Source organism: Halichoerus grypus, chromosome 9, assembly GCF_964656455.1.
Source record: "Halichoerus grypus chromosome 9, mHalGry1.hap1.1, whole genome shotgun sequence".
Classification (NCBI taxonomy): Eukaryota; Metazoa; Chordata; class Mammalia; order Carnivora; family Phocidae; genus Halichoerus; species Halichoerus grypus.
The window spans coordinates 6042215-6059188 of NC_135720.1; the positions used below are offsets into that span (position 1 = coordinate 6042215).

At 36.9% G+C, this 16974-nt stretch overlaps 1 protein-coding gene and 1 long non-coding RNA gene across 3 annotated transcripts in view; one reads left to right on the plus strand and one right to left on the minus strand.

Moving 5' to 3' along the window:
* Positions 1–11557, plus strand: part of LOC144379026 (uncharacterized) — a 56479-nt gene extending 44922 nt beyond the window's left edge. Inside the window, exons 2-3 of the long non-coding RNA XR_013441027.1 lie at positions 3480–3543; positions 11124–11557. This is a non-coding gene — a long non-coding RNA (uncharacterized LOC144379026). The remainder of the gene's footprint in view (positions 1–3479; positions 3544–11123) is intronic.
* Positions 1–16974, minus strand: part of PACRG (parkin coregulated) — a 511451-nt gene that overhangs the window by 402592 nt on the left and 91885 nt on the right. The gene's annotated exons all lie outside the window — the stretch shown is intronic.

Consider the following 16974-nt stretch of genomic DNA (forward strand, 5'->3'; position numbering starts at 1 on the left):
AACTTAATGTATCACGAGTCAAGTACTAGACAGTGGTGCAATTCGGCTTTCTGACTGTGATATGGGAACCACAGGTTTTGAACTGAATAAGGCCAAGCGGCCCCCCAGGTCAGGCACACGCAAGGTTACATTTTGGTAGAGGTGGTCCGGAACGCCGTGGAAAAGAGACTCTGCGGCAGAATTCAGACTCCATGAGAAAGAAGGCAGGGCTGCCTAGTAGTGTCCGTCACTGGTGTCCAAGGAAGACCAGTGAAGTAATCGACCTCCTACCAAATGTAAGGAACCGTGCTAAGTACCACTGAGGCATCTCAAGGGGAAAAAGACACCACAGGGTTCGCTGCAACAAGTCCCAGTGGCAGCATGCTGGAGCCCGCTTCTACCTGCTTGCGGAGTAAGTGTGTGCTCTCCTCCCAGCTCCCTTATCCTGCGGGACAGTCCTGTTGCTATACGGACTTCTTCTTGCTCATTTGCTTCGCGGATCTCTCTACTGATTCTCATACCATATTTTGGGGTTATTTTATTTTAAAAACCCTTTTAATAGTTGGCAAGTCAAATCCCTTAACCCGTTTCTCTTCTTTTTCAATTTTTTGTTAGTGAGAATAGTAACAATTTAAAACAGACGACTATAATAGTTTCTCCTTCATGGAGTAATATATTATTAAAAACATATTTATCATGTTGCATATCTTTAAGAGGCAAAAAGAGCCTCTATAACATTAGGACTTGGCCTAAACTGAAGGACCTCAGGCCGATCAATGATGATCACAGCACGGTCATCATGTCATGGTTCTTACTGTGAGCCAGGCAGGGGGCCAAGTGTTTTACCTGCATTGTTTCACTTAATCCTCACCAGGGCCCAGAAGTGTGGGCATTTTGGCATAATTGTTTCCACTTTACAAAGGAGTAAACTGAGACTGAAGAAGTTTCACTAACTTGCAGCAAATAAACTGCAGGGCTGGGAATGAATGAATCCTTAATGGTCAACACTCACAGCATTGAGTCAGGAATCCTCTGCTCCTGGGATTCAGCCCGTCCAACACCAGCCAAGGCCAGCTGACTCCAGCCCACCTCCAATACCCAGGACCCGGCCACAGAGTGACGACACTGGAGTGGCTGACCTGCCAGGAGAATTAGGCTTTTTGGACAACAAATGACCTCCAAAGGGCCAACCAATGTAGAATTTGATGGCAAGTCATAATGGTGGACTAAAGAAGTGGTCATACTACAACCAGCCATAAAGTGGGGTCTTTGGAACATATCATCAGGCTCGTTTAGGTCAGAGTCAGAGTCAAACACATTTGATACTGGGCTCAGGATAGGCCCAACTCAACACGAAAAGATTTTAGATGTAAGGCATGGTGGCCTTTTTAGTAATGCTTTCAGGTGTACATGCCAATTAATGTTAGTGACACTATCTATCAAAGTAAATGTAAGTTATAAAACTACATGCACAAAGAACATTTGCTTTCCTTTTGCACAGCAAAGGAAACAGTCAACAAAACCAAAAGACAACTGACAAAATGGGAGAAGATATTTGCAAATGACATATCAGATAAAGGGCTAGTATCCAAAATCTATAAAGAACTTATCAAACTCAACACCCAAAGAACAAAAAATCCAATCAAGAAATGGGCAGAAGACACGAACAGATATTTCTGCAAAGAAGACATCCAAATGGCCAACAGACAGATGAAAAAGTGCTCAACATCACTCAACATCAGGGAAATCCAAATGAAAACCTCAATGAGATACCACCTCACACCAGTCAGAATGGGTAAAATTAACAAGTCAGGAAATGACAGATGTTGGCGAGGATGTGGAGAAAGGGGAACCCTCCTACACTGTTGGTGGGAATGGAAGCTGGTGCAGCCACTCTGGAAAACAGTATGGAGGTTCCTCAAAAAGTTGAAAATAGAGCTACCCTATGATCTAGCAATTGTACTACTGGGTATTTACCCCAAAGATACAAGGGGCACCTGCACCACAACCCGAAGGGGCATCTGCACCCCAATGTTTATAGCAGCAATGTCCACAATAGCCAAACTATGGAAAGAGCCTAGATGTCCATCAACAGATGAATAGATAAAGAAGATGTGGTATATATATACAATGGAATATTATGCAGCCATCAAGAAAACTGAAATCTTGCCATTTGCTATGACATGGATGGAACTAGAGGGTATTGTGCTAAGCAAAATAAGTCAGTCAGAGAAAGACAACTGTCATATGATCTCACTGATATGAGGAATTTGAAAAAAAAGACAGAGGATCATAGGGGAAGGGAGGGAAAAATGAAACAAGATAAAACCAGAGAGGGAGACAAACCATAAGAGACAAACCATAAGAGACTCTTAATCTCAGGAAGCAAACTGAGGGTTGCTGGAGTGGAGGGGGGTGGGAGACATGGGGTGGCATGGGATGGCTGGGTGATGGACATTGGGGAGGGTATGTGCTATGGTGAGCGCTGTGAATTGTGTAAGACTGATGAATCACAGACCTGTACCCCTGAAACAAATAATACATTAACATTATATGTTAATAAAAAAATAAATTAATAAAAAAAAATTTGCTTTCATTTGCTTTCATTTTTCTCTGGTGAAAAACAATGTCAGTCTCAAACCAAAAAATATATATATTAATGTCGGATCTATACTATTAGCTTTTTTTTTTTTTTTTGAGAGACGGGGAGAGGGACTAAGGGAGAGTGGGAGGGAGAATCTTGAGCAGGCTGCATACAGAGTGCAGAGCCTGATGTGGGGCTCGATCTAACCACCCTGAGATCATGACCTGAGCTGAAACCAAGAGTTGGATGCTTAACCAACTGAGCTGCCCAGGCACTCCTGTTATTTGTTTTTTAATCCCTTTGCTGGGATGTCTCATTATGTGTCAGACAGCATTTATCTGGGGTCATATAAACCTCTAATTCTTGGAGCAAAGTCAAAGCATCTTTTAATTCTACTGGTTAAACAAACATTACAGATGTTATTCTTTTGTGGAACAATGCAGGTAGAAGTTTCTGTTACCAGCTTAATAGACTATTAGCCACCCATGGGTTTTCACAGATAAGAAAAGGTGAGCTTTGACATAATTCAATTCCACAAACACCTATTGAATGCTTATTGTGTGCAAGGCACTATATAAAGTCAAGAAAGTAAACAAAGAAGAATACAATAAAGATCATCCAAATTTTTTTTTAATCAGAAAAGAAATGATCTCCTAACCCCAGGAATTCCCAAATTAGTGAGAACCAAACACATAATGCAAATACAAAATAAATAACTATAGTTTAAGGAAAAATACACAGAAGATAAAATTAGTAGATGTATATTAATATTTCCTTCTATTTTGATCATAGAATAGGTTAATTTAAACATATATAATACTAATGGCAATAAAAACAACTGTTTTCATACCTACAGCAGACCACAGATCAAACACTGTTCTAAGTTCAAGATGTATTTCTTATTTAATCCTTATAGCGAAGGACAACTCTATGAGGCGTGCATGTGGATACAGATAAGGAAACTGAGGCAAAGAGGAAGGGTAAGTAACTTGCCCAAAATTTCATACCTGGTGCTAAAGCTTTATTGTTTCTTTCTTTCTTTTGTTTCTTTTAAGTGAACTCTTCACCCAATGTGGGGCTTGAACTCACAACTCCAAGATCAAGAGTCACATGCTATACCGACTGAACCAGCCAGGCATCCCTGTTTCTTTTTTACAGAGAATACGATCAGTTACTTTTTTACTATTATATAGTAAACAGAAGGCATGCCTTTTCCTTTTGATATATTTTAAATCTACCTTAATTATTTAGGTATTTTAATGATCTAAAACTTAAAGTTTTAAGTCTAAACTTCTAGTATCCTCTTAATCATTGCAAATACCAAGTTGTCATTTTCAATAATCTCCACAGTTTTAGAAAGATGACAAAAGTGAATATGCAGAGCAGTTCAAGAGAGTAAGCCACAAATTGATAAAGACAGGCAGTAGTACGTTATCAATCCTCCTGATCTCAGGAGGGCAGAAAGAGCCTGAACGACCACCTAAATGAACTGATGATCACTTGGGTCTCTCACACTGTTGGGTGGGGCGCGGACCATTGGTGGTCAGGTACCCTGCCAGTGGGAATGACCCTGTCCAGCAGGCTCTGCAGGATTTTCTGGCAGCAGGACATGTTCTTAACACACATGGGTGGAACTGGGGACTGACTATAGTTATAGAACTTCCAAGTGAACTTTGAGATGATTTAACCTTTCCTGTCGTTTTCTCTCTCCTGTCCCCAGACCTTATTGTCTGTGTACAACATAACACGTCTGTGTGATATCCGCATTCCTGTGTGTGCACACGTGCATCCATGTGAAAATACTTTAACAACTTTCACAACGTAACAACTTTCTTAACCTTTTCATTCTTTCCCCAAGGTCAATGCATTAAGGTGCTTACTTATTCTCTAATAATGTCAATTTCTTGGCTATTTTGGTATCTCTGTAAACACTTTCTTTTGCCTGGATTTCTTCCCCTAAACCCTTCTCTTGTTTTTCTCTTGGCAAAATTCAGTTCCCGCTTGACATTAACTTGATTTCCCTAAGGTTGCTTTCTCCTCTGTGCTCCCACCGCACTTAGATTTTTTATATCTCTGTTACAAATATGCATTATTTTTTCTTTTACTTCCTTTTTTTTTTTTTTTCTTTGCACATGTGGGATTTTTTTTCCCCAAGTGACTTATAACTTCAGAGGGCAAATATCACTTTGTGTTAAGGACCTGAATTTCTAGCACTGGTACAATTCCTGGCACATAGTACATCTATTCAGCTCATTCAGTAAATAATTATCATTCAATGGATTTGACATAAAATAAGCCTTAAATTACACTAACACAACATAGATACCATCTGCAAATCTTAAATAAATTCACAAAGAATGGAAATACAGTGCTTTCAAAATTTCCCCTTTGTCATAAAAATTGGCCTAAGGGAAGCCTTTGAAAAAATAAAGGTAGCTACCTTGATTTGAAAGCTGTAAAGAGTATTTTAAGTGCTTTTCCAAAGCTTCTCTTGATATCCCGCTATAAGGCAAAGGAATGAATAGAAGTGTATCTTGGTAGATTTCTAGGTGTGATTTATTCATCCCAAGGGAGTGCACCAGGCATTTTGTGATGTTCTGAACGTAAGTCTGTGCTCCCCTGTGCTCACCATGAGACCACTGATCTCAGGCTTCAGTTCTACTGACCATCTGGACGCACGTATGTTCTCTTTCTGCCGCCTGACTCTATGTCCCTCTCACAGCTAGAGGACGGGTTTTCGTAAAAGGTAGAGAAGTAATTGTATTTCCCTGCTAGTGCTATTTTGGGGAAGGCAGAAGTTCATTTGTGGCTCACAGAGAAGGTTGCGATTTGACTGCTTGCCAAATTTAAAGGCTGGTTCCCAGACTTCCTCTTCTCTGACCTCATAGCAGCATGAGCAGCTTCCCTGCCTCACGCCACTGTTGCTAATGTTCTAGTTCAAACTCTTCTCCTGTCCATTGAATTACTGAAAAGCAGCCTGATGGGACTTCTTGGCTCCAGCTGGCTCCTTCCAATTTCTCCTCCCCACTCCTGACAAATCTTTCTAGAAAGCAAATCTGCTCAGGTGTCTCTTTCAGACTTTTTCACGCTTCTCAATAGCTTGCCACGCAGAGTCCAAATTACTCAACTTGCACATAAAATACTTTATGGTCAGGTGTCTCTTTACATCTATCCTAATTTTCAGGCTCTTCCCAAATTATCTCTTTTGCTCAAGTTATTCTGAAGTACTTTTGATAATCCAAAGAATCACAAGAATGCGTGCTGATGTTGGCATCTTTATGCCTCCAAAGATGTTTTAACATCCCCAAATGATACAGGATATAGGTGTTCTCCTTGGATGGCTTTTCCTTTCCCTTTCTACCTTGGAGACCACATATATTCTTACAGCTACAACTGTTCCCGTATCTGTGTTTTAGCTTACAACTTTACAGTAAGCCTAATTCTGCATTCAACAATAAATATTTACTTTGTTCTATAGCACTAAGTGCTATAAATTGCTGGTGAGCCAAAAAAAAAATTGTTGACCTGCCTTCATAGTAAAAATATAGCGGGGTACTGAGGAGTATTACAAAGTGTAGTGGTCAGTAATTATAAAAGAAAATGGGAAATTGAAGCTATAATAAATGCTATAAAGATGAGGAAGGTGGTGTGCTATTAAGAGTTCATTGTCAGGGGCTTTGACTTCATCAGGAGTGTCAAGGAAGTGACCCCTGATACTTGAGCTTTGGTCTGAGCTATGCATAAATTGTTGATAAGGAGAGGGAGAGAATGTTCCAAGAAAAGAAAGAGCAAGCACAAGCCTATGCTGCGAGGACATGTGTCTCAGGTATAAACTGAAAGGTAGTCAGTGGAGGAGGAATGGGGGTCAGTGGAAGGGGGCACAGAGAACAATGGGGAGTGTAGCATGAACTAATAACACTACAGGAAATAGCGAGGTCAATTTGCATCACTCAAAGAGCAATAAAAAGCCATACGTGGATTTGAAAAGGGTATGGTTGGGAAAATATGGTTCTTTTTGTCCAAAGTTACTCTGGTGACCTGGTGCAATGGTGATTGTCGAGGGATAGAGTGGACATGGGTCGTTCTAAAAGTTAAGACACAAGAAGAGGGTGGAGTTGTTATTAGAGTCTTGGCACTGAAGATAAAGACAAAAGGTCAGAGTTATGAGATATTTCAGGTACAAAAGTAATATGGTTTGGTGATGGCTTGGCTGTGGAAGTGAAAGAGAGAAAGTTGTTGAGGATTCCTAGATTTCTGGCTTGCTCAAAAGAATTAAGTTTAATATGGTATAGCTTTCAGATGGAATATTATGCAGTATTGGGATTTATTTCTGCAAAGTGTGCAGGGCATGAGGCTTCTCAGATCTCTGATTGCAGGGAATTTGATTATCATGGTCCCAGCTGTGGTGCTCTGAACTCTATCACCGCATTCCAGCAGAGGCCATGCTTCCCATAGGCTGCTCCCACGTGCTGGGGCATGGCAGGATGCTAACTGAGGTAGGCTGCCCCTGGAGACACAGGATCCTCCCACAGGCCACTAAGACACAAAGACTGCTGACCGCCCCACCCAGCGCTCCTTAGAGCTGCAGTGCAGTCTGAGGGCTTCTACCCAACGTCCTTCCTTCTCTCTCCTCCACTGGGGTCAGACCCACATCACGGTCTGCTGGCTCTCCCACCCTTGCAGGGCTTCCTCCTTTCCTCGTCTATCTCCTGCATGTCTGTCCTTGTTTTGACATCTGCTATCTTGAGGACACAGATGTTAACGCAGGTACTCTATCATTATTGTTACTGGAAAATAATCATAATGTGATATTTAGTAAAAAACAGGATGCAAAACATTAGGTAGTGTATGATAACATGTAAATTAAAATGCAAAATTTGAAAGAAGCAAACTGGCAATTAATTTTAGCAGCTGGAGGCAAATTAACACCTTTCTATTAAACTGTAAACATGTAATTCAAGAAAATAATTTGAATGAAGCTAAGCGATCATATAGGCTAAAGTCCCAAGCCTCTGAGAAAGAGTACTGGCATGAAGTCTGCAGTGATCTGATGTTAGAATATTAAAGGTGACAGCAAAAGGCATTTTCTTGAGATAACAAAAGAAAAGCTAAGTTTAGTTAAGCGGATGTTCATCATAGTAGGTTTTACAGATCAATATATACATCTAATATCTAAACATTTATGTTTGAAAAATTTTATTATATATTTATCTTTATAGTAAAAAATATTTTTAATTATATAAATAATAAACTTTACCTAAGAGTATGGAAACCCCTCCCCCTACAAAAAAGATGATACTCCTATTCACTTGACACAATGGACCTTGCAAACTGGGATATTCTTGCCCACTGTTTTGACCTGTGTTTCACATAGTTTTAATTCTGGAATATGCCATTTTATATACAGAGTTTTCATTTTTTTAAAATTTAGCAGTATATCATAACTATTTTTACCACATTGCTAGTCCAAAAAATTATAATATCTCATCAGGTGAATGTATTATGATTTAGTTAACTATTATCCAATTATGGATATTTAGGCTGCTTTCAAATGTTCTTTATAAAAATGAACATCTTCCCATACAGTTTACCTTCGTTGTATCATTTCCTATCAAGCCCAAGAAGTGGAGTTATTTGATCAGAGAGCATAGGAGCCTCTGACTCTATAATAATAAGCAAAGACTCTCAGGTTAGATTAATAGAAGAAACTGTTTATACACAGAAGAGGAAACCTGTATACAAAGATCATACTAATGGCATGAAGCCCCAATGGACTCATTGGTACTGAACCAGGCTTCACATTATAGATAACTATAAAACGGCACAAAATGAAAGAAATAACTGTTTTAAGATGAACAACAGACAATGAAGGACTATAAGCTTAAAACAATGCAAGAATAAGTCAGAGTTTAAAATTCAGAAGAGGAAATTAACATTAAAAAAACAAAAGACAGAACAAAATGCAGGACACACAATTGAGCAAAATAGAGGAGAAGAGAGGAAGAAAAAATATATGTTATTTTTAGTCACTTTTTTCATATTGGAAAGAGGAACTTTACTAAAAAAACTCAAACAAATAGTATCATGCCCTTTTTTTTTTAAGATTTTATTTATTTGACAGAGACAGAGCGAGAGAGGGAACACAAGCAGGGGGGAGTGGGAGAGGGAGAAGCAGACTCCCCGCGGAGCAGGGAGCCCGATGCAGGGCTCCATCCCAGGACCCTGGGATCATGACCTGAGCTGAAGGCAGACGCTTAACAACTGAGCCACCCAGGCACCCCATGATGCTTTTCATTAAAATTTGTAACAGCAGACCTTAAAAGAATTTAAAAGTGGCAATGAATTATTGTTTTTTGTTAAAATTTGTCCAATGGAAGATTGCAAGACCCATGCTAATTTTCTTTTCCTCAGTGGCAAGCATCTGCACTTGAAGATCGAACATAAGTGGTAGCAGAGATTGAAAAGCACATGCTCCAGAGTGTAATACCTAAAACCACAAAGCAAAAAACACCCAGATTTTCTCCACTTAGAACAGAGTTTCATAAATCCTTGGTGTTCTTGATCATCAGGGTTATGATCAAACATATATTTAAGATATACAATTAAATAAATATTTATAAAATACATTTATGGTTAATAAATTATTTGCAAATGTTATAACTTGGTGTTCCTTCTACCATTTTGTGATTTGTTTATCTTCATACATTGTAAGGTATATATGAAAGAATGACTCCCTTGTATAGTCTAATGACTCAGGATAGTGCTTTGTCCTCTATTAATAAATTACAGATAACAATAAAAAGAATATAGACAGAAAAAAAGATTGTTTCTATATATAGGCAGAAAATTATATTGTATCTTCAGTTTAGAAATGAGATTTGCTTTATAAACAATTATGAAAGGGTAACAAATGGCGAACAGAATAAAATTTAACATAAACATTCTTTTCTGTAATGCTCATGTACACTTTGCATAGCAAATCATATAGGAATGACTGATGAAACATTGTTTTATTAAACAAGTCATTTCTAAAGTATATTCATCATCAGAAAAATATACTTGAATAATGAAAAATAGTTAAGTTTAGCTTGTATAAATTATTCTAAACCTCAAACAATGTAAGGAAATGGGAAAAATGAAAAAAGAAACCAAATACACATAGGGTAAAAGTCCTCAAAACAAAGCCTGCTGAATGATACAAAGAAATATGGTAAAAATATAAATAAGTATACACATTCCCATTATTCTTTAAGCTTATTTTAATTTAATTTACCAAGATAAAGGGGATTTTATCTTTTATGTAAACCAAGTAAACTCCTTTTGGTTTGAAATGTATTACTAAGTATTACATTAGAATTAAATTTTAGATTAGCATTACGGTAGGCTAAACCTTCATGGTACTCCTTAACATGAAATCTCAGCTTCTAGGTTGCAAGCTGTCACAAAGTAACACACAAATGATACAGGCAAAAGGCTTCCATGGAAATAGAATATCCAATCTGATAGGTTTCAGTGCTTTAAAGCATTTTTGGCAAGAGCTGATAACAGGGCGAAAGACACTGGAGGCCTACCTAGATACTTTTCACATTATCATTTTTTTAAAAAATCAAATAATTCCAAGTTTTAGTAAGGCTATGAAAAGCAAGATCTTTGCAAGTAGAAGTGAAAACTGAATACAAACAAGCATACACATGTGCACAGGTATGAGATACTACACAAAATATTTGGAAAATGGCATATACATAATTCAACTGGCCTAAAACAATTTATATCATTTTAAAGCTTTTATAAACTTTTATGTATTTGTTATGTTTTACACTGGGTTAAAAAGAAAAAAAAATCTTTTTATCCTGACATTTTATTTTCTAACTAAATCATGTGACTTTTGTAAGACAGGTAGAGTTTTCTACTCTTTTCACTGGCTACTAAACATTTCAAGTAGACATAGTACAACTGACTTAATGGTTCTTCTATTCTTTTTAACATTTAGAGTCCAAAATACCAATAACTTATGAAAGGACTCAGAATATGCTACCGCAAAATATGCAACTTTGGCATAAAGATTATTTTGAGTTGAAGTCAATTAAGAAACAGCAAACACGGGAGGAGCTCTCTGTTCTCCCTTTCTGCATAAAAGCAGGGCATAAATTTCTTTGTAAAAGAAAGAGTCTGCATAACAAACCTTACTAAACAACTCTTATTTGCCATACCTTTCCTAGTCTCTTTTCCACAACTTGCTTCCCTCCTCCCCAGAAGCCCAATCCCCTTTTACCTTGGGTTTAATTTCTTTTCCATACTTCATCGCTCTTTGTAAAAATTGTAAGCCCGTTTCTAATAGTTTCTGTTCTGTGAGTCCCTATGTGCGTACACAATAAACTTTTTCACCTGTTAATCTGTCTTTTGTGAGTTTAATTCACATTCCTAAGTCACTAAACATAAGAGGGTAGAGAAAATGTATTTTTCCTCCCTTATACCTATATAACTAACAAAATAACCCCTTAACTACGTGCTTAACATATCTATTAAATCTCTTATAAAATGCATTCTGTTCTTTTCCTAGAAACAGAAGTTAGAATGGCGGCTGCCCGTGGCTACAGAGCTGGAGGAATAAGAGGTTATCACGTGGGTACCGAATTTTAGTTCTGCAAGATGAAAGGATGCTGGAGATTGGCTGCACAACAACGTGAATGTACTTAACATTTGAAGGGTGGCAGAAGATGCCACCCCAAAATATGCCACTTTGGCAAAAGGGTTATTTTGGTTGAAGGCACTTGAGAATAGCAAATGCAAGAAAAACACTCTGGCCTTTCTTTTTGTTAAAAGCAGGAGATGAAAGTTCCATGTGAAAGAAGGCCTTTCTGTATGAGAAGAAAAGTAACATTCTTATCATAAAAGGCAAGAAGTTGAGACTGAGAGAATTCTACACAAACAGACTGTGTTAAAATAATTCATGTCTTCCTTAACCTCCTCACATAATTTACTTACTTTTCCACAACTGCCTGTCTTTGTTCCTCCTACCAAGCATGTAGGTTCTGCCATTTCAGTCCTTATGAGGTCTGCCATGTTACATAAAACTTACATACTCTCCTGTTGATCTGTCTTATGGCAATGTAATCCTCAGGACCAGCTGAAAACCCCTAACAGAGGCGAGAGAAAAACCTGTCTCCCCTACACTACTTAACTGTACACTTAAACATAAATGGTAAATTTTCTATTATGTGTATTTTACCATAATTTCTTAAAAGAACAGCAAAAAGATTGTAACAATACTCACAAAATGTCGTTAGTAAAAATAAAATTGTTATAATGAAAATGTTCTATTATTTCCTAAAATTAAAAAAATATATATATTTTTAAAGGAAGAGAAAAAGAGAGCTCCAATTCCAGAAAAATTTCCCCAACAAGTTCTCCAGGCAAGGGGAATAGAAGAGCTCCAGATATCAGAAGTGGAAATATGCGTTGGTGCTATCTTCTCAAGTTACTAGGAAAATTAACCATACTAGAAATCATGTCGCTAATTGGAAGTAATGTTTCCACATCTTGAAGTAGGAGCATTTTCCAAGACTGCTGAAGAGATGGGCAACATGTTTCTGTTTAGGCAACAAAAGACAACTAATTAGTCTTAAACTAGTGACAGGAAGGCTGAGCGCTCCTTCTATGAGAATCATGAGAAATTCAACACATTATCACGCATCCGTGGGGGGAGGGAAGGTAAAACTCTGCACCTCGGCCTTAATATGTTGAGAAAGCTCTAGTAGTATGTTGAGAGAGCTTAGTAAGAGGAATTAGATATCAAAATGAAACACTTTCTTTCAAATGTTGATTAAATCTTCACTTTATAAATTATACAAAAATGATTTTAAAAAGAAATACTTGGAGAAATTATTTGAAAAGCTATTAGAATTACAAATCTCTGATTTTCATGTGTAGAAAAAAAGACCATAACCAAACAAAATAGTTTATTTGGAATTATCTTCTCTATTTATTTGAGCAAAAAGTTAAAAAAAAAATGAGATTGCTTTTATGTGCAGAAGCTAGAGGTTCAGTCCCTAAGAGAAAAATGTTTAAATATTAAAACCATAGCACATGATGCATCATTCTGTTTCTATGTATTTCCTCCTATTATGAGAAAAATTTATGCAGAAGCTTGTCCTTCACAGATGTTAATTATCAGAATAATGTGAGCCTCATTGTTCCCACTTTCCTTTAAGCAGCAAATCCCAGAAGGAACTAAAGAATATTATAGATGTGGTGAAAGTTGTTTAGAATTTGTAAATGCTGCTAACACATGCTGATCATCAAAATCATTTTAAACCAAATATAGCAAGAATTTTGTTTAATTTCATTCAACTATTATAAAAGGAAATTTAGAAGCAACCAGCCCATGTCAGTCAGAATACTGATAAGACATATTTAGATTTTGTGGTCATTACAATGATTGATAAAAAATATATTTTCTTATATAGCTTTACTTTCCTCTAAAATCCCCATTTTAATAGGGAAGAAAGGAAGTTTAATCAAAGAAGCAGAAAATAAATCTTTCAGGTTTTTCTAATGTCCCAAAATATCATTATATGGTATTCTGAGTTAAAATCTCAAACAACAAAGATGTCTATTTTTTTAGAAATGTGATTTCATCATATTCGGTGACTCAAGTACCAAGATGGCAAGGATTTAGATGCTGTTATGTCTAGCACCTAATCAGTGCTTGGCATATCGCAGATACTCCATAAGCTGAGTGTTGTTGAATGAAATATAATAAACCAATGAAAATCCACAAGTATACATTGAACTCCATTAACTCTTGATCATGAGGACCTATCTTAGATGGAATTAAGTAGTTGTATATGTGTCAACTTAAGGAGTGTAATTTACAGACTCTCTTGCCCTACTTTTCTCTTATTCTCTAAACCCCTTCTGCCTGCCATTGTGCCCCAAATACCATCATTAAAGTCATGCTCTTTTAGGCTCAAGCAATGAACAGTATTTACTTTGGAAAAACAAGCAGCCATCTAATGTGATTAATACAGAACAGGTGAGTTTTAGTAGCCAGCTGAGTAAGACAAAATAAAGCTGATTAAAAATAAGAAGGGTTCGTGGGAAGCAGTGACAGCAACAAAGATGCTTAACGAATATTTCTTGAATAAACAAGTAAATCGATGAATAAATAAAGGAGAGCTGATAATGGGTATGTCAGAAATAACAGACAGTAAGAAGATGCCAAGCGGAAACTAGAAGAGATATTTTGAGTGGTTTGATTCTCTCCCCAGCCTTATCTTCTGAGCGGCCCTGCTCCACCGAAGCCACCAGAAAAACAATGTGCTTGATAAGTACCCTACCCTCTGCCCTGCTCTCACACTTTCATCCAGATTATCATTCTTTAATCCTTCCCGTCTAAAGAAATGTGGAGCTCCTACTGGATGGTACCAACATCCCCAAACACGAATGCCTTTCTTGGTCCACTGTTTTGCCTGGGATGGGCATGATATTGAGCTCTGCAGAAACACCATGTTCCTGGGGCATGAGGGCAGGGATGGGTGCCATTTTATAGAGAATGGCCAACGATGGCTGCTTTGAGGTGCTAGACTGCAGACCTGAAGGAGGGAACTTGGCCAAGAGCTGGGAAAAAAGCATTCCTGATGAAAGCCAGGGGTGGCTCTGGGCTAAAGTCCTTGGAAAACTGAGGAAGCCAGTGTTATTGGAGCCAGGTGGGTGGATGGGTAAGGACAGGCCAGGGTCACAGGCAGTGAGAGTTATGGTGAAATAAAAAGCTTTAAACCTGCCGGTGACTCCATCTGTCTGGCCACCTGGAGCTCAATGAAATCTCCATGGAAATGTGGATGTGCAAAATTTTAATCCCGGATCATCCAGGCACACAAACTTGGTCTCTTCTCTTTTAATTTTGTTTTTGGCTTAATTCATCAAAAGTAGTCCAGTCAAACCAGAAAAAAGGTATTGGTGTTCCTATGTAGTAGGGAATGGAGCCAAGGAGGTGGGAGGAGAGAATAAAGCAGTTCATTGATGTTAAATCAATCAGCTATGAACCATGACAGCATTCTGAAAGCAGATTTCATTTTCACTATTTCCTCTTGTCACAGAAATTACATGAGTACACACCCCTTTTTTTTAGCATTCCATACTATACTGATTTTGTATTAAACATCTATTTGAATAAATAAAAATGAAAAAAAAAAAGTACAGGAGAACCTCAGGTCCAAAATATGGCTTAGGTGACAATGGTGGCTTTCTATTAGTCAGAATGGAGACTTGGTTATATTTTCTTTAAAAAAATATGCTGAAGTTACTTATTTAAATATCCTTTAAATATTCTGTTACTCTAATAATAAAAAATAGTTTATACTGATACTCCATCTGCTATACAACTCTCATCAGATTTATATTAAGAAATAGATGAACACTTCAGTGCTGGTAAAATAATTTTATAAAGCAAAATAAATTATAAAATATGTATATTTATTAATTACACACAATTTATATTTTTGTTCTAATAATTTTGATATCAATTGATTTCTCAAGCACATTCTCTCTACTAATTTTGTGGCTCAGAGTGGGGCAGGCACTTAGATTTATGGTTTCTAAAATACAGCTAATTTTACACTATTTTAAGTTACTTTTTACGTCATTTTACTTATGACTAATTGTACACACTGTACAAAGACCTCTATCATCAATGACTTCCACTGCACCTAATAAATTGCAACCATCCAGTGTGTGATAGATGAAAGAATGCTCAGAACAAATGGAGAGCGCATATATGTAATACTCAACTTAATCTCCTTTCATTTAATTCTATTAATTTCTGAGATATAACACTATATAATGTGACTGTCATAGTAGATATCATATGTTTATACAAAAAAAAGGATATTATGCTATAAATTTATCAGATTGTGTCTCCAAAGCGTATAAACCAGTCTTCCCTGCAGGCCAGGCTTTGGCTGAATCGGAAGCTCCTATTTTGTGTGACCCATGTAAAGACAACACGGATATGACATTTCTGTACCCAGCTGTGTCTGCTCATGTGCATCTCATCATTTCTTGTGTCTTTTTCTAAGTCTGCTTACTCATGATGATTTTATTTTCAAAAGAAGAAAGGGGACATACGATTTGCTTGGTTATCTAGGCCTCCTTGCATTTGAAATATGAAAACTACTTTTCACAAAGGAAATATATATTTGCATATGCTCATAAAATATTTATGCTGAAATATACAAAACACAGTCATTCATGATCCCTTAATTAGTCTTTAAGTAGAATAAGAACTTAATTAAAATATAATTTGTTAATTCATTAGTGTTGGGTTATAACTTTGACACTGATTTTCAGTAATTAATGGGTCCTGAAAGAACACAATTTATTTGGTTGTTTTCACTGTATTTTCTCTTTAACACTTTCTTCTTTTTGATATCACCACATTTTAAAAATGTGAAAGCATCAAGTTTTTTTTTTTAAGAATTTAGACAATATTAAATGTCACTTTATTAAAATAAAGGAGTCTCCTCTGATTACCCCATAAAACTGTACCCTATCTTCCCATGACTATATCACCCTGTTTTATTTTTCTTTGTAATATCACAATTTAACAGTCTCTATATTTACTTATTTGAATGCTTGTTTTCTTCCTCTATAAAGGAAACACCATGAGGACAGGGAATTTGTTTCATTCATTGCTGTATTTCCAGAATCTAGAACAGTGCCTGGCACATGGTAGGAATTCAGGTGATGTCTGTTGAATAACTGGATGCTTACTAAGTTGCATGGACATCGATTAGATGATATGCAGTTAAAAACAACACATACATCAGGACACAGGTACAATATGATCAGACCACTAGAGTTTAAATAAACGAATTCTATTTATCAGCAATAAGTAGTACTCAGTGAGCTGATCCTACAAAGGTCCTCAAAGTACTACAGACAATATTCTACAAGGAATCATAAAAATAAACAGCTACCAAAAGATCTATGGAGCTTAAAAACAAAACTAAAAATATGTTTAAGATAACCATCCTTACTCTTGGCTCTGGAATAGATGACAATTCAAATTGCTATTGTGTTAAACAAATGAAATATATAAAATGTGAAAATATAATATTTTAATAAAGTACTTGAAACATCAGCTTTAAAGTATTTATTCATGATACATCAGGACTATGGTAAGTGAAAGTTAAATAACACCCTGCCCCAGTCCTTCCAGGATCCACCATCACAAGGGGAGACATGAAGACAGATGTCTACCCTACTCAGCATTGAGACTAGCAATGGGGTGTGCTGGTTTTCCCAGGAAGGGTACCAAACCATGAGCAAAGATTAAGAGGCAAGAAATAAGATGGCATGTTTGGGAATCCACCCATGCAAAGGTTTCTGATTTATAAAGTACAAGACAGCAA